Source organism: Leuresthes tenuis, unplaced genomic scaffold, assembly GCF_036924035.1.
Source record: "Leuresthes tenuis unplaced genomic scaffold, fLeuTen1.0.hap1 SCAF_9, whole genome shotgun sequence".
NCBI lineage: Eukaryota > Metazoa > Chordata > Actinopteri > Atheriniformes > Atherinopsidae > Leuresthes > Leuresthes tenuis.
This window is the reverse complement of record NW_027325363.1, coordinates 4,406,917-4,430,023: the sequence shown is the minus strand read 5'-3', so window position 1 is coordinate 4,430,023 and position 23,107 is coordinate 4,406,917.

Genomic DNA, 23,107 nt, shown 5'->3' with positions numbered 1-23,107 from the left:
AGAACTGGACAATAAAAGATTGGAAAAACGCTGCCTGGTCTGACGAGTCTCGGTCGCAGTTGAATTAGTGGCGTAACGGAACAGAAGGTAAATTAAATTTCCAATAGTGCACCTTTGGGATGAGGTGGAATGGGAGATTCGCATCATAGATGTGCAGCCGATAAATCTGCAGCAAATGCTTGATGCTACCATGTCAATATGGAGCAAAATCTCTGAGGAATGTTTCCAACACCGAGTTAAAAGTATGACTCGGAGAATTAAGGCAGTTAAGGCAGACAAAAGGTGGTCTAACCTTTTATTAGCAAGGTGTACCTAATAAAGTGGCCGGTGAGTGTATATCGATATGAAATGACAGTCAAACACACAAGCAAATGACTGAATCTGTAAAATATTAAAAACTTAATGTAGAAACACCAGTTTTTTACTCTTCCTGTGTTCTAGCTCCAATTTGTTTGAAGATACAAAACTCTATTCTTTACAGAAAATGACTCCCTGAAGTGTGAAAACAAACAAGTCACTTTCAAAACAGAGAGAACTGATTACTTATTTTAATTAGCTTATTTTTTTCCCTATCAGCTCACTGAGGCCACAAAGAAAGTCAAAGTCTGTTGTGTTTACCCAGTAAAGACCAAAAACATGTAAAGGAGGAAAATCCATGTTGTGGAGGATGTGATGCAGTGGTCCAGAATATTTCATGTAAATAGAGCTGCCAACCGCTTAATCCTGGAGCAAAATGAAAAGAGACTGGACTGTTGTGAGGGAGAGAAAATGGACCCTGAAGTTGTGACTATGTCAAGTGTGATACAGCTAATGTATTACTAAGCCTCAATTATTTATGAGGATTAATAATGAGGTTTATAATAGAACAACTGTCACATTATGTTAATGTGAAAACTGGATAATAATAATTTAAAAAAACTTTATTTTTGAGGTACCATGTGTCAGGCTGTGAAGGTAAACTTAGTTGTTTGAAAAGTTTGTATTCAAATTAATGAAAATATAGTTCTGTGTTAGTACTGTGCTAATGAGAGCGTAGGTAGACTTTACATAAATGTATTCTTATTGTCACAGCAACAATAAAAATATCTTTTAATAGCTAAAAATCCCCTCAGAATGGCATCTGGGGTGGAGAAAAATGGTCCATTTGGTATAAGTCTCTTACTGAAGGTGACTCACCAGCCTTTAATCTTACCACTCTTGCAAATGAAATTCTACAGGGACCTCTAAGAGCAACTCGCTCAAAAAATTGCGAGGTTTAAAATGCATCACGTTGGAGTACATAATTTAATAAAAGAGCATCTACAACTTATCTTAAGCTGCACATCTTTTCTCTAATTGCTAACATGGACAGCAGGCACATTTTGTTGCCAGTGCAACTATATTTGAAGTATTTTACACCACTGGCTCATGACTACACATGTAATGCAATGACTTGTTTAACTATTAAGGATAACAAAAGACAGCAACACCCTTGGGTGAAATTATTTTTGACAGAGTGTGGAGCAACGCAAACCTCATGCTGTGATCTGATTGCAGAGCTACCGCCCCAGCAAATTACACGTTCAATCAAGATTAATCATTTTTTTCTTCATTTGTTTTTTGTGAACAGTTACTGAGAAACACTGATCTTGTCCAGATCTGACACAACATTCAATATACAGTCTGTCTTCCTCCTTCTAATTGGTATAATTTCAGTTTTATATTTCCCTCATAGCTTAAACAGGGGAACAACACCTTCATTTTGCACTGTTATTAATGAATCCGGAGCATCATACACATAAACCTTTTATTGCTTTCCAGATTATAACTGTAAGAATTTCTTAACTACACAAAATGGGGCTCATACAAACCTTTTCCTGTATTTTATAAATGCAAGGAGGCAAAAGGTTGTCCTTCAAAAGTGCAGTTCTGGCGTTTGCTGCTCTTTCCTTTCTCAGATAATGTGAGCTTTTTGTATGTAAAGCCATTCATCTGTAGTGCACTGCTCTGACATGAGAGCTGAATGATAATGTATTGGTGCTGTCAACCAGAACTTTTCATAATAGAGGAAAGCTACAGTACAGTGACAACTGAATGCTTTTAAGTCATTTTAAGTTGCATTCAGCTTGTTTGCAACAAAGATAGTGCTCTCTACTAAGTCTTCAAATTATGCCTGATAAATGGTGCAGTAGCTGCACATTAAAAAAGATGCTTCCAAGATGCTGGCATTTAAATGACACTAACAGGCCATGCAATGTTAAATCTTTAGGTACACTGTTGTTCACAAAGTCTTCGGTATCTTGTATAAACTGTTCTTAATAAGGACACAGAAAATGCCGTTATTGCTCAATCTGATGGATGAGCTGTTGGCTGGAATGTGAAACTGCCCCAGCCTTCATTTCGGTTCAAGAAAATGCTATTCCTCAAGGGGAGACATGCTGTGATTGAAGTATTTACGACAAGACAGAAATGTGATGGCATAAAGAATGTTGGTGACAGTGACGCATGATTGAGCAGATTACTGTGTACAGGCTATAGAAAAGCCCTTTGTATTGTGATGCCTCACTTTATTGTGCTGAGGTTAAAAGGCTCACCTCTCAGGGAGCTGCATTTCTCACCCCCTGCTCTTTTTGATATACCAGTCCACTGAACAAAGCCCATGTCAGCAGCACAGCCAGACGCCCCCCTTTCAACTGACAGTTTGGTTAAAACTGAAAACACACTGTAACAGGACACTGACCAAGAGTGATAGTGAGACAGTTTCTCTAACATCTAAATGTCTTCTAGTGCATGATACAATGCACCTGTCTCAAAACACATATTATTTGGTGCAACCACCAATAGTGTGTTCGCTTAATACAGTTATAGGAGAGAAGTGCTCTTCGCTGTGTTAGAACCTGATTTGCAGGACAATGCTTTTAGCAAACCTGTGGGTCTGCTTCTCCATCAATGTGGTTTATATTTATCATGATCTATAGCTTTGCTGCACTTGGAAAAGCAGAGACTGACAATTCTGCACGTTCCTCTTCTTTTTCAATTAGCTGTTTAAAAGATTTCATGAGGAATGATGTCTCAGTGATATCTGGGAATGTTAGAAAACCTGCTTGCAGTAGCTGAGGGAGGAGTGACACTGGTTAGAGATTTTTACTCGTTAATTGTCAATACAACTGATGAGATATGATACCCTTATGTGCATCCTCACATTAAAGTTTAATACAAAGAACAAGAATAAATGCACATCATTTTATTTCGATGCTCTGGAACTAGTGGCGAGGAGAAAAAAACAAAACAAACTAATAGTTCTTAGCTTGAGTCAGATGTATTGCAAGTTCCTAAGAGCTCATTTGTGATATTATTTTTAATCTAAGATTGCATTACCCACAAACACTGTTGTTATTTTCTCCCCGTCTTAGACTGTTGACCTTGCATGGAGTAAAAAAATGCTGCAAAGTGAACAAATACTAATGAGACCGATATCTTTCCACATTTTGTTCAACAGGATTGCACCCTTTTTAAAATATTTTTAATCTTAAACAAGGAGAAAGCAATTTTTTATAAATCTTCCTAAGTCAGAATAGATAGCAGAAGGAAATTAGAGCAAATAGAGAAGATCAGAATGAAGGCATAAAAGACTCATCCTTCAACGGTGACATCCAATGAGTTCACTCACTTCCTGAATTTCAGCAGGTGTGACTCAATGCAGCTGTTTTTGTCATGAAATCTGAATCTAACTGAAGAAAAAAGTGGTCTAAAATTAACATTAAACAGCAAAATACCAGTTGAACATGGGACACCAACTGCTGTAACTCAGACAGAAGAGCATCTGCGGCTTCCCCCGAACCACATGTCGAAGTGTCCTACGGCAGCACACAAACCCCATGTTGCCTCCAATGCATCCATCAATGTGTGCAAGTGTGTGTGACTGATAAAAAAGCAGACTGAGAGACTGAGACATGCTGTATGAATGTGTGTGAATGGGTGAATGGGACCAGTGTAAAAGCGCTTTGAGTGTTCAGCTAGACCAAAAAAGTGCTCCATATGTACACTCTATTTATCATTTATCAACCCTCGTTCCCTGGCTGAAAACTGACAGATGCCCCTGGACGTTACATCAAGAGCAATAGAAAAACACCAGTCAACCCCCCCCCCCCCCCCCCCATTAATAGCTCCAAATTTCTCCTCAATGTGCTGCAGGCCAGAAATATGTCCAAAAATGGAGAAAATATACACATATGAAAATAAGTTCATGAAGCAAAACATAGAATATACTGGGATCATACAAATCAAACTAAAAGTCTAAGAACCACTACATTTTCTTTTCATATTCAAATTTTCCACCTTACCCCAATGTTGTTTGTAATTTATCATTTCTACCTTCGCTTTTGAATCGTCGCTCCAACTAACAGATAGATTAGGCAACCTGACCACATAACCTCCTCATTTAAGCTTATTATCAATCACTGTTGAATTAAACAGGCAACAGTTACTTATATGATTTAAAAAATAAAGAACACAGACACATATATATTGGTAAAGTCTATTGAAAGCATCTGTTTTAAAGCCATTTTTTCAGGTATACCTCAATCTTTTTACCATAATCATTTCATATCACATCACTGATTGTTCACGACAAATGGAAGTGACATTTTTATGTGAGTATCACAATGTCTCGTCTATCCAAAGAACACCTGTGTTTTTGCTTCATCTCATGTGACATAAAGATGTGAACTACAACATAAAAAGCCTCTGAGAATGCTATTCACCTCTTGTGGATTTTACACAGCTGCAGACACGTATCTGTTTGCTCCATTTTAATGAAAGCTGATACAGAATGATATATAAATATGGAGTGTCAGGATATAAATCCTACCATTGGTCTCAGCTGTGGCTATCAGTTTATGTCCTGTGAAAATGAAATGGTTACCTGAGAGGATCAGCACTTCTTACAATGATTGTACACACTCTTAGGCAGCTGTGCAGTCCCCTCCTTGGCTTACTGCAAATCCATATTAAATAAAGTCATAAAAGGGTGTCTCCATGAGCCAAAATCATTGTCATTGTAGTCATTAAAGGCAGACTTTAACTTGGCATATAGCACAAGCCTTCTATCGAGGCAGGGTCCTTTTCCATAGCCATGACTACTATAATTAGGTTTTCACAGAAAATAAAGACTATTTTTTTTAAAAATAGAACAAAATAAATCACTGAATAGAAGTCTCACTCAGCCCGATGCTGAATTAATAGACTCCATGGCAACTGATTCATCAAACGCAGAACCATGTCTTGCTGACCCGTTTTCTCTAGCCATCCACGAATAAAAATAATTCCATGTTCAAAGAACATTCGCACGGTTTTAAATCATCATTCTGAGATTTGCACTCCATTTCAGGTAATATTTTCTGGTTAACCTTTGCAGTTCCATTTTTTCTCGGTATACCTATATTTCCTCAGTCTCTCTTATGTACCTGATTTAGTGGGTTTGAACAATTGCCAGACCTGTGAACTTCTTGCATTCAGCTGTGGCTGTTATGTGTAGGTGGGGGGGAGTGATAATAACAGCAGCAGTGACACTGATAAGAGAGCAAGAGATCAAATTCTTCCTGTGAAGAGGAAGGGAGTGTCATATCTTTTCTCAAACTCTATCACATCTTGTGCCTGTGTTGCAATATGGTCTTTAGAAGCTACTGTGAACAGACAAATTGGTGTTACAGACTCATTTGTCGTTAATTTCATCTCCTAATGATAATGAAACATGAGAAGCCCTTCATTTTTAAGAATGTTGCCAAGTTTACAGCTGAACACACTGTAATAAACATGTTCACATGAAAAATCATTTTTAGCTTCTGTTCTCGTGTCTTTAGATGACCTGCTTCAGAATAGTTGTTTGCAATCTAACTATTTTCTTTTAGACTTAAAACTATTTTGAGTATGACTGCCACAGCATGCAGTTGTTTTCAGCTTTTAAACCCAAAGCACATTTAAAATTAAAATATTTTGAGGTGGCAGTTGTGCTTGTTGATGTTAAAACTGAGTTCAGAGAAGAGTTAATAATGAACTGTAGCGCAAGAAGCTGTATCCCATCTCACTGAGCTTTATTTTCCTCAGTAATGGGTAAGAATATATTCACTTTTTGTGCATTTTTAAGTTGCGCATTAGATCTGTACTCAATTCTTCCAGTGTATTCAAATGTCATGTTTGTCAAGCCTGAACATAATTATGGGTTTATTCAGAATACTTAACATGAACACTTTAGCTCAGATATAAAAACACTGATAAATAAATTAGTTTCACATTAGTGCCATAAGACTTCTCTCTTCAGTTTCATTACATACAAATGTGGTAATGTTTTTATGTTTCAGAAAAGGACAGCACACGATTGTGAGTAAGAGTCTTTAAAGCCCAACATGTGGAGAAATAACAATATGAAGGAAATTCTTTTAGACTTACCTCACTTTTGGCTGTAACTACAGCCTTCTGTCCACCCCTGGATATCTGTAAACAGCTATGAATAAAAAAAAAACAAAACAAGGGCATTGCAATATAAATCTGCCAGCGCATTACATTACATTAAGTCATGAGCGGGTAGGAGATTCTGAATGTATGAAAACTTGAGCAAAAATATTACAACTTCCCAATATTATAATACGGACAATACAGAATGCTTCAATTATTTTGAATTGTCTCAATTTTGGAACATTTGTAAACTTATATGTATAGTGCTGGATGATTTTGAACAAATGTGAACAACAGTGAAAAATTGAAAGGAAAATGATACAAACTAAATCTAATTACAGGAGGAAAGTAAAAGCACTAATTTCACAGAAAATTACTACTTCTCTGAACTTCTCCGCTCTCTGATGGAATACTAGTAGCTGATGAAGTCTAGTTCTTTAGCCTTGTCATGTGCCGCTGTTGTAAGCTTGTAGTTGGCTATTTATATCACGAATTCTAGCAAGGCTAGCTCTTGTAGCTAGCTGCAAACATTTCAAAACAGTGTCACTTTGAATATGACAAAGAGTTGTGAGAGGTCCTGTGTGTTTAATTATAAGTAATGCTTCCTCTGGTAGTCACTCCACAAAGGTAGTTGTGTGTCTTCCTCCAAAGACCTGTTTTTTTCCATACTCAATTTAGAACTAAGTGATGGGGATGATCTCTTTCTTCCTTCACACCCTCCCGTCACAGAGATTGTCAGCCTAAAATTCAAGACATGCTTTTTTCGGTGATAAATAATGGTGCAATCTGCTGTGAGCGACTGTGTCCATGCTTTCAAGTTGTTAACTTCCCACTCCACCTTGGTAGTCTATGTTAACAGTAACAAATTATGCCAAAGACAGGCTTTGTGGTAGGTGCAAAGCAATAGTAAATCTATCCCTAAGTGCTTTTGCAGCACTGAAGACTATACAGAATGTTTATGGCTCCTCCTGTACATCTTCTCTGATCTGGTTAAGAGAAACAAACAAGACAACACAATCTGTCATGTTGCCTAGAGATTTGTCACCGTTTCTTTTTTTCCACACTACTGCTCACATTGTCACAAGCTGACAATGATGTTTTTGGCCCCAAGACGTACCTCCAGGTAATTGGTTCCTCACCTTTCACCTAACATGAGGTTTGAGCTGTTATTTTGCTACATGCCCACAAGTATGGCGAGTTACTAGAGGTCAGTAGCACTCAGTGTCCTCAGATTTAAAGCAGGGTGTTGAGCTGCTTATTATCTGTTCACAGGACAACAGTGTGTGGCAGCTCGTGTTGCTGCTGAAATCTGCTTCACTGTAAAATTTCAAAAATCTTCATCACCACGCACTTGTTTTGCTCTCTTTAAAATTCTCCTTGTAATGATGTTGATTTTCTACTAATTATGAATCAGTTTACATGAGCTATCCTTTATTTCAATATCCAGACACATCAACTAACACCATCCTTTCACATCCTGCACAGACTAAAACTAAATAGCAGCATCCAAAAAACGACAAATAATACTCACATTTTTCATGATGCAAGTTATTCTCAGCTTTATGAGTACGCCTGGAAAGGAGATTCAGAATCTGTTATTTGTTCCACTGTCTGTGGGTTTTTTATTTTATTGCAAGTTTAGTCTTATCTATAACAATAGCTGTGACTGGTTCTTACTCTGAGGAAGCTAAAATCTGACAAATTTAACATATTTCTCTTCTCTCCGTTTTTTCTTAGATTGTTTCTTCCGAGAACAAAGACAACGGCACAAACCTGGAAACTGTATTAACTGTATTAACAGTCAAGATGAGCCTTCATGCATACAATTAGCTGCATTACATGAGTTTGCCGTTCAACATACACGACAGGGTCAGAATATTAAGAGCACTTTTAAATGTAATGCAGTCTAGTGCACTACAATCAGAAACTGACTTCAGTTACATAAAGCACAATTACAGTGTCACCTTTTTCACAGCATCAGCATAAAACGAAAATATGGAAGATCTGTAAATGGCAGAATTATTGGATTGGATTGAACTATTTGTTCAAAGATGTTTCTAATAAAGTGGTCAGCGTGTGTATCAAGTGAAGGTCATCATCTCCAGTCAGTTGTATTTATTTTTTAAAACTGGGATCTGACCAAACACTTGGCCAGTGAGTGTGAAATGGTGTGCTGCTCTCATTCTTACTGAATAATGCATTAGCTCTCAACAGGATGATGTGATAGAAACCATTCTGCAAAAATCATTTCTGATGGGTTACCAGCTTGACTCTCGATGACTGACTGCAACCTGCTTTTGTAGTATGTCCTCTTAGTTGTGAAGTGCAGATTAGGATTGTCGTACTTGTGTTTCCACGGTCATTTTAACATCTGTGGTGTTCACTTCTTTTGGTTTTATTCTTTCTCTTAGAGCTCGTGTTTTAATGAGTTTTGTTACACAATAACTAAGAAACGCAACTCTTTGAATGCATTATTCTATAACGCAGGACTACTCAGTTTACTTTGGAGAATTACTGCAGAAACAACGACAATCTGGATCTCATCCCTCCTCCTAGTCCTTGACATCCACTGACCCACTCAAGCCTGCTGTCTTTTCTTCAGACATTACAACAAGTAAACACGCACAGACACACAGAAAGCATTTCAGTTTGTTTTTCTGTGCTTTAGTCCCAACTGTATTCCAGCTACAGAGAATAATTGCAAGCTACAACATCAACAGGAAATTTCACATGACTTAGGAAGCATTTTGAAGGTATGTTTCTTTTTATGTGGAACTAAGAGTTATGATGATATTTTTTTCTCATCTTTGGCAATATGTATTCTTCTCACTCCCACTTCATAGAGTTGTTTTTCAGGATGCTTGGAGACGTGTCAACATGGAAACCTTGAAAATGAAGGAGAAACTTTCTCAAATAAAATGCTGCATTTCAAGGCCTTACCGTGATATTTCCATGAGTATGTTTCTTACAGATCCTTAAATGTTCCTCAGCTCCAACAGCATTATGAAGACTTTGCTTGATAACAAGTGTGCACGATAAAATGAGGATTGCAGCACTTGCTGTCTCTGTTTAATATTGCTGCAGCAGGTGCGTTGAGATGCACCTGTAGATCAATTCTTCAAAAAAATTACTCTAAAGGGCTACCAGGTGTGTTAAAAGTGTACTCCGGACCAAGCATCGTTATGTAATGAGTGGGGAATAAGAAAGAGTTTGAGAAAAACACATTTTTAAAACTGCTGTACTTGATTATTCTAAGGGAAGTATCTCAACCATTATACTGAGGAACCCGAGCAATAAATCCAATAAATAATTCAAAGTTTGAATTAAAAGAAACCAATGGCTGAATCCACATTGTCATTTATGTGATGAGTAAATACAGACAGTGAGCAAAGGCTGAAAACCCCATAATAGTACAGGAGACAAATATTTGCTAGAAATACAGTTGACACAGAAAAGGTTGGCAACAAAATTATTTTACTGTCAGAAAATTCAGGAATTTTAACTAGCTGTTGTCCAGCTGTGATAACAGATGGGAGAAACAATGCTGGCTGAAAGTATTTTGTCTTCCGTTGCATTCTGCCAGTTTTGTTCCACTGCCCATTTGTCAACAGTGATGTCCAATCGCTGAGTGCCAGGCGGAGAAATCAACAACTTGTCACTTTCAAAATGACAATTTGAGTCTCAGTCAAGTCTGCAACCAGTTTGTGCCTTAGAGCCACTCACCAGCTCAAAACAAGCACTAAAAATAAAGCCAGCCAATCTGAAACCTCAGACCTGCATGCAATCTACAAAACTGACCACATTAGAGCTTTGAGGTGACTCTGAGATTGAGGACATTTCTTTTCATTTGTCGGAAGCCGTAATGCATAGTTGAATCGTAACACTGAAAACCCTTAGAGGGAGCTTATTGGACAGCGTGACCAAATGTCAGTTTCAGCTCAAAGCAAAATAATCTAAAAGCTAGAGTATCTGTCATGGTCAATCAGCCATGTAATATAAGCAATCTCAAATGAACACAGAGCTGCAGTCGAGTTAATGCACAAATTGAAGACATACAAAATTCTACATGACGCAAACCTCATCACAAAGCAGATCTCTTTGTGGTAATTAAGGGTGAAGCCATCATATTATTACCACATCAGTCATCCCAGAAAGTCATTTTGTCACTGTTAGTGTTCCATGACTCGTGATTGTTATCATAAACTGTAAATATTCAATGATGCAAGCACATTCAGTGAAGTCAGATTTAACAGCACACCAACAAGAGGGTAAATACAAACAGACAGCAGATGCTGAAGTCGGTTATCTCCAAGACAGAATGTGCAGTTTGCCTGATGGCACAGGTTCTAATCAGCCATCTAATTTAAAAGTCTCATTGTAATATGTGTGGCTGAGAGGCAATAAAAGCAATAGATTACATAATTTACTGTACAACCACTTGAAATCAATTTGCTGAGTCCTCAGTCTGTTTACAGCATCCATAAAAAATGGAATTATCTGATTGCTGTCTTTTACAGTCTGGATCATAATCATTGGAACCACTAAAAACAGAAATTTAAACTTATTCAGAAATAAATGCTAATACCATATACACCATTTTAAGAAAATGTTGAAATCTACAAAACTCAAATGAAAAAAACTTCATGCGGTATAACAAAATGTGTGCTGACCCCAATTATTGTCACACTTTTGATGAAATTGAATTGGTTACACACATAGACACACCACATACACCCACCCACACACATGCACACGAGAAGAATCAAATAAGACTTGGATGATAACCTGAACTATCTAATTGGAGACTGTTTTTCTGCATATAAAAGGGACTGATTTCTTATTGTTTTTCTTTGTTTTGAGTTAAGTTTTTGTTTAATTTTTTTCAGTTCTGAGGACAATAGACGTAATTAAATTATCAAAAAAAAACATTTTCACTGTCTACAATTCCCAAAAGCCTTGACATCCCTCTTTCAGAAGTTCAGAATCATGTTGTTTCATATTCATAAACATTCTAAGATGTAGCCTTTAAATGAAATTCAATAAAAAAAATTCAGATTAGTGGAAATTCAAGAAAAAGCGTCCTCAGACATTATCAGAGCTTCAGGCCGACCTGCAGCAATCTAAGTGGTTGTTTTGGCAAGTAGCATATGCTGCACATCGAACCAAGCAGGGCTCAATACCTGAAGGCCAGTGAAGCTGTAACTACTGAACGAGAAGCATAAAAAAGAAAGACTAGAGTTTGCAAAGACTTTCATAGATAAGCTGGAGTTATCTGACATCAATGGACAGAAGAAATACGATAGAACACTTCATAGAATGAAGCCCATCCCACAGGAGAACACCGTGGAGGTTCAGTTATGCTCCTGCTGGTACTAAAGGCTCAAAAGTTCGATCTTTTTTCATCTTGTGAAAAAAAAAGAAAGCAAAGTTGATAATATTTTTAGTAAGACCGTCTTTCTTCTTTCATAAAATCCTGATTTAAATCACAGCTTCATCTGACAAAATCATCCTAAAACTAACTTATAGGCAATGTCTGTGCAGTAAATTCAGTTATACGCACCTCCAACAGGGAAAGTTAGAGGCAGCAGAATGTCTCTCATACATGTGTATTGGGACAAGATCGGAAGAAGACTCAACTCAGCTTGTAACCAAGATAAATTACTGAATAATAATGATGGGAAAGAAGCACATAACCATAGCATTTTTAGAGTGAAAAGCGTGACCTCCAGATTTGCTAGGTCCCTTTATCATGATCTGGTTGCTTGTAACATCTGGCCACAGCAGCTTCAGCACAGGAAAAACCAGAGTAGGCTAGTACTCCGTACTTAGAGCAACGTGGATGTAATGAAGACACTGGTGGGTGCAACCATTCCGACGATAAAAACATTGCTGTTCATATGCACATGGCTACTGTCACTGCATTCTGAATCTCAGTAACTTAATTATTTGAGGGTGTTTAGGTATCTTTTATCCCTCCATTCATCCATGCTTCCATTCGAGTCATGAGGGCAATATGTCCCTGTCACACTCCTCCAGCTTTTCCAAAGGGACTCCAAGGTGCTCCCAAGCCAGTGGAAAGATGTGATCCTGTAAGAGGATTCTGGCTCTGCCCCACGGCCTCCTTATGGTGGGACATGCCTGAAATACCACCCCTAGAAGATGGCTGGAAGGCGTCTTGAGCACGTATCCAAACCATTTCAAACGGCCCCTTTCAAAGCCCATCCTCGATAACTGAGCCCCTAACCCTATCCCTAAGGGTGAGGCCTGCCACCCCTCAGAGGAAGCTCATTTCCGCCACTTGTATTTGTAATTCAGTTTCTACTCGCTGCTTGTGATCACAGTTGAGGGTTGGAAAATAGACCTACTGGTAAATTGACAGCTTTGCCTGTCGGCTCAGCTTTGAAACATGACAGACAGGTAAAGTGTCCACATCACTCGAGGCACTGCCCCAATCCAATGGTCAATTCCCCACTCATGAACAAGACCCAGAGATAGTCAAACTCCTCCACACGAGGCAACGGCTCACTTCCAACACTGAGCGTGGAACTGTGGATCATGGATCATGTTTTGATTTGAATTTCCCTTTTTCACTAATCTTGGAAACTATAACATATTTATTTTCATATATTTCCAAAGACATTTTAATTACTGTGTGTTAACAATAACAATGGTGATTATTAACTAACCAAAACTCTTTTTTTTATTACTTCTTTCAGTTGAAAATGAAGATCTATCACTTTGCTCCAACTCATCTGTACTTTGCATAAAATAATAAATATAATTGAAGCAGCTAGTGTCCATACTAACAGCGATGTGGTGAAAATACCACGGGTGTCAGTCTTATGACCTCATACAGCTCTGCATTTGCTGTCATGAGGGACCTCATTTTTTAGCAGAGCTGTGCAGAGACCTTTAGAGAGGCAAGTGCTCAAACCTCAAAAGGGGCAGATGGAACAAGATTTTAAAATGCCATACACCAACATAATTCACTGCGCAACTTGCTGAGTTATAGCAACCCATATTCAAACGGAATGCTAACATGAAATCTTCTAACAAATCTTATCATACCATATCTTCATCTCCAACTCAATTTGCTTGGAAATCTAATCTATTTTACCAATCGACCAAACCAGAACTATTGCCTATAATTTAGCTTAACCGCTCACAAGAAGCACTGAAGCCATGACCACTATCATTTGGATGTTTTACAACTGGCAACAGGGTTTAAAGGTGACACTGTAACACCGTCTAACACAGAAACATGGAACTGTCAAGGACAAAACTAGCTGGAACATATTCAGAGCACAACAAGATACACCAGTGTTTTTCAACTCTGGTCCTCGGGACCCACTGCCCTGCGTGTTTTTTCGATGTTTCCCTCCTCCACCACACCTGATTCAGATGAATGGCTCCTTATCAGGCCACTGCAGAGCTTAATGAAGAGCTAATAATTTCAATCAGGTGTGGTGGAGGAGGGAAACATCGAAAACATGCAGGGCAGTGGGTCCCGAGGATCGGAGTTGAAAAACACTGAGATACACACACGCAGACAGTGGCATTTCCTCTTTCAGATATCTACTATGGTGCACAAGTTTGCTGCTCCCATTACTGATTCAGTGAGTCCCCGTTGTGTCATTTATGTCTGGTGTTATAATTACACTGCATACCTAATATTTAAAAACTCACGTACATTTACAGTTAACCATGGGGAAAACTTTTCAAGTGCAATAAACTTCAGTGTTAACTGTACCTTAGGCACTGGTAGAGGAAATATTCACATCCTTTATTTTGATTGAATGACAACATCACATTCTATTTTATTTCTTCACTTTATGATAACAGATGTAATTTGACTAAAAAATCTTAGTGAAACAGTGAGAAATATCCCCACAGGTGTTTTTCTCTCATGTGGGTAACTGACATAGTTTTAACTGTACTTGTATAAATGGTTTAATCTTCAGTAATATCCATACTTTTCCTATAAATTCTTTGGTAAGGCGCAGGTAAATGAGAATCAGCCTAAAAGAACCGTCATATGTAAAAGTAAAGTTGCACTTACCACTGGTTCCCAACAAAAGAAACCGCCATATACGGAAAAAATATTTCTGCAGGAGCAACTACTCTACAAACAGCTCATTGCACAAGGAACTCCATATTCGGTTTGAATATGGTCACGGTGAACACAGGTGAAGGATCGTCATCTGATCTTAACTGATCAATTGCAGGTAGGTTATTTTATTATTATTATTATTATTATTATTATTATTAACTAATTAAATATCATTATAGTATTAATCAACCAAAGTTTATATGCAAACTAAATAAATGAATGAATCAAGAAGAGAATGTGTCAGATGTAACATATGCCTTGACAGACCTTAGACATCAAAGGTGCTCCAGCACCCTCAGCTCATCATTGTGTTTCTGAAACAGAACAGACTTCAGCTCCTATCAAGTCTGACTCTCCTGACTGCGTTGTGTTGTTTTACATAATCTCCTCTTGACTTTAGGGTTAAAAATACACCGTTTATAAGCTGTCTGTAAATCATTGCTTGGATCTGTTTCGAGGCCTACCAATATACTGCAGTTTAAAAAAAACCACAGCAATCAGGCAAAGCATAGAGAACAGAAATTCTGCCTATGAGACAATTACCCTTGTTAATACTGCATGCATTTAAACAAATTCTGGCTGATTTTTAACCAAAGAAACAAAATCAAAGACAAAACAAGTCACATCTATAAGATTTTATATGACATTGTGCTGCTACTAGATGAACATGCACACACCATTGCCATAAATACAACAACATTTCATCACCGCATCTTTGTAAATATTTCCAGATCTTTTCCACTTTGCATATGTATTAGATCAAACAAGGCTGCCAACCCTCTTTGTCAAGGACACCACGGAGATGGATGCCTCAGTCACACACAGGACTCTGGGCTATGCTGGGCTAAAGGTGAGGTCTGATGAGTTCACCTGGAATTAGATTTATGTAAATGTAAAATGGGTGCCAAACACTCGGCCAGGCTGTTGATTCATCAAGTAAATTGGCTGAAAATGAATGACGACATGTGCTGGCGGTCAACAAAGACCCTCTGAGAAACCAGATGATTGATTTGCTTAATCCCACTACATTTGATTAACTTCTGTTCACAGTTTAGAGATAGACATTCAAAATCTCTCCAATCCAATAAAATAAAGAAAATGCAATTTATTATCTCTGTTATGTGCCAAAAGGACCACAGACATCTCATGAAGCTGTATAATCCACTGTCAACATTAATCTGACAGATAAGAACCTTCACAGCATCTCGTGTCAGGGTAGCAAACAGGAAGTCAAGTCATCATTCTGTCTCACATATATGTCACAGAGAGATGTAGATATAATGCAGGGATGTATTTGTCTCTGAGATTTCAACCATGTGGAAAGTGGTATTAATGGTGATAATGGAGAAGAAGTTGCTTCTTAATGTTTTATCATCCTAAACTGCCATGTGATTGTTCAAATGATCTTTTACAAGTGCAACCCTTCTTTAAAACTTCATCTCAACATTGAATACGTTGCACAGATTCATATTATTTACTTAATTGTGTCAGACTCACAAGACTTTGGCAGTGAACAGTCTCAGGTAACAAAACAGCTAGATGAAAAGATGAGCCAGAGGTGTGCATTTAAGTAACAGAACACTTTCCCACAGATTATTTACCATCTTCTGGTATCAAAGACTTAAAATCAGTAATAACCTGCAAAGAGCAGGATAGCAGAAGAAGCTCATTAAGATAAATTCCAGTCATTGGCTGCACTTTTCCACACAGTAACTGACAAAAGCTGTAAAAATAGAAAAACAAATGATTATATATAATGAGACCTTTGTCAAATACAAGATTGGGTTGCAGGAAGTTAGTTCCATCCCATATGGAATTACACACAATGCTCCTGTTTCGGTGTAAGATACTACAACAATCTTTCAAACTCTCAGAACATATTTTTATAACATTCACAGCTGTTATGAAATCATTTTGGGAATCTTCAGAGATGTTTTAAGCCAGCTGATTGAAATAGCTACTGTTATGTGGCTACTTGCAGCTACAGGAGAGCTAACAGAGGGAATTCTACACACACCTCTACTGGGACGACTTCATCGAATAAGGTCTAGGTTTAAAAATACTGGAGTTCCCCTTTAATGACTTAAATTAATGTTTGATTGTCACGTACATTTTGACCGAATCCTACAAAAAGGCATTGAAAAGTGTGTGTGGAAAACACACATGAGCAGTGCACATCCTCTGCTTTTTTCATTTAGATTTAGAAACATGGATGCACGTTTATTTTATGCTGTTTAAGTATAACATCTGTCAAAATATTTCAACTTCACTTGTGTGAAACATAAAAACCTCATTAAGTTCGACAAGGTGTTCGGCTCATCTTTTCTCTGCTGTTTAACAAGCTCCAAAGAAGCACCAGGAAATCTGCATATTGCAAAGTAAGAGCATCCTTACAGCATGAACATTGTGATGTCTGGATTAAAAGGCCCAGGTCTGGCATTTGGGGGTATTTCATTTGATTGATGTGTTTTTATCCATAATTCATTTATATTAGCCGTTAAGGCTACAGTCTCCACTCTCATTGCTGTGCACTTTATGTTATTTTATGCATGACATTCTGAAATAATGTGCTAGTGAATTTTCATTTTATTTCAGGCAAAAATATGGGACCCAGTGCCATGTATTTTAATTGGGATTGTAAATTCTTAATTTTTATTCTAAATTCTATATCTAACTGCATTATCGATAGATCAGAGCACATTCAGGTTTAAAATAATTGCCTCTAACCAGTAAAAGTTTCGATCTGCTACACCACGTTGGTCTTGGAGCATAGCAGAGGATATCTATTGGAAGCTGCACTAATGTTTCCAATGTGGTGTTTTGCTCCAGCATGTGATATTCAGTGCAGGATGCACACACACTATGTGTCATGGAAAAAGAGACATTTCAAAACTAGAACTTTCTGTTCTTAATGAGGCTAGATTCACAGTATATGAGTGTGAGCATCTGTGTGATCATGAACATCGGAGTAAAGAGATACTCCAGGAGTCACGGCTCTGGAGGCGAGTGTCCTGCTTGAGATGCTTGTTATAGCTGCACCCAGGCTGCAAGGGAAATAGGCTCAATGGTTTTATTGCATAATGCAGGATGTCATTTTTATCAATATTTGATTTACAATTCATATATGGCTTCCATTCTGAAAGCCAAATCTTACCAGCATTGCATGTAGTGGTTCGGTTCAAGTTGCATTTAGTGTGCGAATTAAGTGCAACAAACTGATGAGGATAACAAGATGATTTTCACTGTCAGCAAACTTTAGTATGTTGTTATGTCATGCAGTTATTCAGAGCCAGGTGCTGGATTTCTTCCTTCAACAGGGACCTCAGATGAGAATAGCAATACCGTCCCTTGGATCCAGGCTCATTAAAACATCACTTTGTTAAATTGGTGCACCATTAGATTGGTCCACAGTCCCTTGAAAGCCTGTTTGGCCTGCCATATGTGGAGTGTTTACCTTGGTAAACAGCTTGTTGATAAGCCATACATGCTTTTTATATTCAGCTGGTATTCTCTTCCACACAGAAAGACATTCAGTATTTACCAGTGTTGATTCAAAAACTATCCCCAATCGATGCTATTGTAAAAGTCAGCACCTCGACTTCTCACATCATGAAAATCTATCCACAGGTATCTACCCACAAGCTGCATTTAATTAAAATTAAATAAAATATTATGTTCAATTTTAGAAAAATAATGTTATTCCTTCTGTGTTTTAATGTAGTCTATTGTTCATGCAGCAACAGAAAAATGAGTGTCAGCACATTTAATAAATGCAGATAGCTGTGATTTACACGCGCAGTTTGAATGACAGAGCAGAAAATAGGCCTGTCAAGGTGAATGACATGTCATATTCCTGTGTATAATTCACAGCAAACAAGCACCTGAAGCTTCATGAGAAATTAACATTTTCTTCTCGGAAACTGCACCCCCCTCCCAAAAAAAAAGACAAACTAGATAGCCAAGTGTCAAGTTGAAGCTGCACATATTCTGTCACTACATAATTCTATAACAAAATTGCAAGAATACAATCACTTAACATAAGTACGCATGTAAAAACGATGTGAATATCGAGCAAAAAAAAACATGTTTTAGTTGTTCAATAATGGTTGCTGACAGGTTTTCTGTAAATGCACAGATATGGCATGACAACACAATCTGTGCCCACGGACTGCTACATCAACACACTGTCAGTCTGCTTGTCAGCAGTGCAACAGTGCCATCTATGATGTTACAGCAAATGAGACTGGTCATCTGTGACACAGTGATGACTTGACTGGGCTGCACTGCTTCCCAATCATTACCATGGCAATGAAGAATGGTTTGTTCAAATTAGTAAAATGACTGTTTTTATGCCTGACAAAACCCAATGACATACAGAGGTGCACGTAATGTGCTGGAACACCATTAAGTCTTGGCAGCACATCTTAATAATCTCCGGACGTTGCCCCTGTCTTTCCAAAAAGGACATTCACGCTCACCACCCTTTATAAAAAGCTGCTATTAACCCTCTGATTACAGTGGGCACGGTATAGGAAATGGGACACGCTCTGAACAGACTACAGCTACAAGCAGTTACAGTGCATACAATTTTGGCAATTTGCATACTATGATAGACAAAACGATGAGACCATCAATGTCATTTCCTTAGTTTCATGGTCACGAAGTTCTTTGGGTGAATTTTATGATAATGAAGCTTGAGCAGGATAGAAAAATTGCTTTTACACCCCAGCACACAAAAGTCTGTCAAACTATGCTCCCATTAGGGAAGGGCATTTCTAATTAAAACAAAGTTACATAGTAATGTAATTAAAGTCAGAATAATGATGCATTCTTTAATTATGAAGTTAACAGAAAGGTCTTACTGATTAGATGCCCAAATATGGATGAGATTAACACAATGTGACAAAGAAAAAATAGGCACTGGGTGTGTTGCTCCTGCATTAGCAAATTTTCTTTCTCTGGGTTTTTATAAGATTACAAGGATTTGCGAGGATATTATTCATTCAGTGCCAGAAAAGTGTGAAATCCCCTTTCATGTAAATGAAACAATCAACATCTAATTAATAAACACATGGAAAACATGTTCCTAAACGATAAAATGCAAGAGAAGGAGTAAAATGGTTGCAAATTCATAGTACAACACCCCTCCTCACACCTCATATTCCAATTTTAGAAATCCAATTTTAGGTTTTAATCAGGATCTGCCATACCTATGATCAGTGAAGAACAAAAAGCAATTATCACGCATTCATACACACTGCCTTTTAAAAAAAGAAATCAGCCAACAGAGATTCCATAAGAACAATTGGAAAATGCTTAATTGATTCAGCTTCTGTCGTTACAACATCCATGGAAACAAATCACAGCCATGGATGCAGCTTTCAATAACAAGCAGGAGACAAGAAAAGGATTCATCTGCCACTTGTCAATGCTCATTTACCTTGCTGACTCTACACGTACACTCAATTTATGATGGTACTGAAACCAAGAAATAATTGAGCTATTGCAGTCATAATGGAATTTCAGAGTCTGTTGAGGGGGTAAAGTGTTGGCACCTCATGACAGCACAAAACAAATCCTTGACCAAAAAATGGGTTTGCTTTAATTCAGGCTTATAACTCTCTGAAATCCAACCCTGCTTCCAGTGGTTAGAAAGAAGTCCATTAGGTTGCAGCAGATGTATTTTAGCAGCTTGGAAACCGAAGACATTTTTATAAGCATACATTTTTGCAGTGCATGCTTTCTACCAAATGACATTCCCTTCACACGGAGTCCAGACTGAGCAGCAGCTTTTCCACTCATATTCATGAGGCCTGGTTTATGGGACTCATAAGGAAACCTTCATCCAGGAGCATAATATGTTTGTGTGAGGGGTTTAAAGCACATAATGTGTAATAAAATATGTCCTTTAATGAACATTAGAGAAAGATTGAAGCATCTACTCAGCCTTAAGTATGGGCACATGAAAATGGCTAATGGCAACTTCCTGTACTGCTGCTATTACAGAGAGTGATCTATGTGGTCTTTACTTCCTTCCTGCTTTTCCAATATAATTGGATAATTCAGCCCAAACCTCCATTCATTATTTTTCAAGTGAGAAATTCCACTAAGAGTTCCAAAGGTTAATTAATGTAGATTTCTGCTACCACAGGTGTGGAAGTCTGTAAAAGCACAAATAAAACATAAACGCTTGTTTCATTGTCAACTTCATGTACAATTTGTCTTTATTCAAAGTTTTCTTATCAATCCGACTGAATCTGTTGCATACTGTGAAAAAGGCTGGTACTTGATGGATGACAGCGGTGAAGGAGCTGAGAGGACCGCTGGACAGGGCAGACCCTTACACCTGAGCAGCCAGGGATGGCTTGGCCACATGCTGTTCGCATCATTACGCTGCCTCAGCCTAGACCTCTGGTGCCACCCTGATTGATGGGTTCCACCAGGCCAAAGAGCCCAATGGAGGCGTTCCATCCAGACTGTAGCCCAGCCCATCCATCTTGAGTCCCTAGTAGAGAGTCATGTTACAGTATGTCTTATCTGGGACTGGTCTGCTCAGCTTTAATCCCACTCCCTGATTAAATGGCCTGCAGTGTGCAGTGAGGGCAGGCTTCAGTATTGTACATTAAATTGCCAGTGACAAACCAGGCAGGGGGGAATAGAGGGGAGGAAAAAAACAACACAATAATAATAAAAAATTGTCAGCTTATTTTTTTTATTACATGTACCGTAACATTAATTGTATTACAGAGGGCCTGTAGAGGGCCTGTGTGACCCACAATGTGATGCAGGCATTATTAAGAATAATGTCCAGTCTACAAATCTGAGTAGTGTGGTTGATGATGTCCTGATGACATCCACAGATGTAAACACTACGGTGACCCTGAGGTCACAACAATGTACAAAACAACAGCAGAACAGAAAACACAGTAACTCAGAAAATGCTACGATAAAAATAAACAGAAAAGACGACACCGAAACACAGCCGAGGAACTTTGCATTGTCTCAGATCTGTTGTGCTTTAGACTGAAATGTTCAAGTGTTTTTTTCTTGTGTTTTCTGTTCTTCAGTAAACAACATTTAATATGTTCTTTAAAATTATGTGTTTTGTTTCACGGATTAAGAAACTGGTTCCATGGGAGTAATGCTCAATTCTTTTCCCTGCTATTTGTTGTTTTATTTGCATCTCTCTCAACCTCTGTGCTTCAAAGGTATGTGAGTGAGTGAAATGCTAATGATGAGAGCGGCGATAATTCACTTTATCAAATCTGGATTTATGGTATTAGGCTCACATTTAAGCTATATGAAAGCCACTTCCTGTTTGAAACCAAATCCCAAACCAAATGTCTATGAGGCAAAAGACTTCATGGTCCAAATTTAATCTGATTGCTCCATTAGCTTGAATAAAACATTTGTGCAGAGCGTTAATGCAGAGCCAAGTTTGGCTGCTCTCTGTGACTGTGTTTGCCAAAATGAAAGCTGAAGATTTCAATCCTATCAACCTTTCATATCAATTATAACACCTCTCTTGTGCTCATTTCTTAACACACTGAAAGGGATACAAATTGCACACTGAAAGCCATTCTCTCTGTTTCCCCAAAGTGACATCTTCAACATTTCTGACAGTACACTCAGTATCCATAGCAGTGCATTCATCAACGCACAGCCTGTGAGGTCATTTTCAGAACATGACAATTACTGACTTGCCATTTCTGGATCCAAGGGGAAGGAACAGCAATAATAAATGGATGTCTTGCCGCCTGCCCCTTTGAAAACTCTGCCACTGCAGCCAGATGCAGAAACCAGATGCACACAGCTTGTCTGCTACCTTACCGCTTCAATAACTCTCATTATGGTAATTGTTGTTTAATGTTTTCATAATCTGCTGCTTACAGAGAAACTGTTTTCCTTTCTCTTATACCATAGCTGCCTCCTCATGGTCCCATTTTCACTGTTATTTTTTTTAAATAACTTCTTAAAATGACAATAATTAAACGGGAGGTCTCCCAATTGGCCGGTCTCCCTGATGGAAGAAAGTCTGAAGCAGACTTTCTGGTCTAAATGAGCAACAGAGTCATCAGAGAAAGGCCAATGGATTCCTGATATAATGAGTCACTCACTTGCAGTGCTGGCACTAGCTCACAGCATCTGGCACTTGGGTGGCCATGCACATTCGCAGCGTTTACTTACATTTCACCTCTGCCGTTACTCAGAATGAGTGATTGTCTACTTAGCCCCGCTCTACAGAGCATTTCCATCCAAAATAACACAAACTCTGTCTCATATGCACACACATACACACAGACTTATTTAGTGGATGTGATCAACTCAATAGTACAAGGGTATAATGACTAATATCAGCGAGACAAAAATTGATTTATTTTCAAGTCAACACTTGCAATTACTTTGTGTTAATTAGTGGACGATTGCTGATTAAACCTATTTGGAGTGTGATGACACATATCCATACATCACCTTTATATAATCAGTGATTTGGTTTTTAACATAAGATAGCTATATTGAAGGAGCAACTCATTGCAAAGCAACTCAGGCCTAGCTTATTTACAA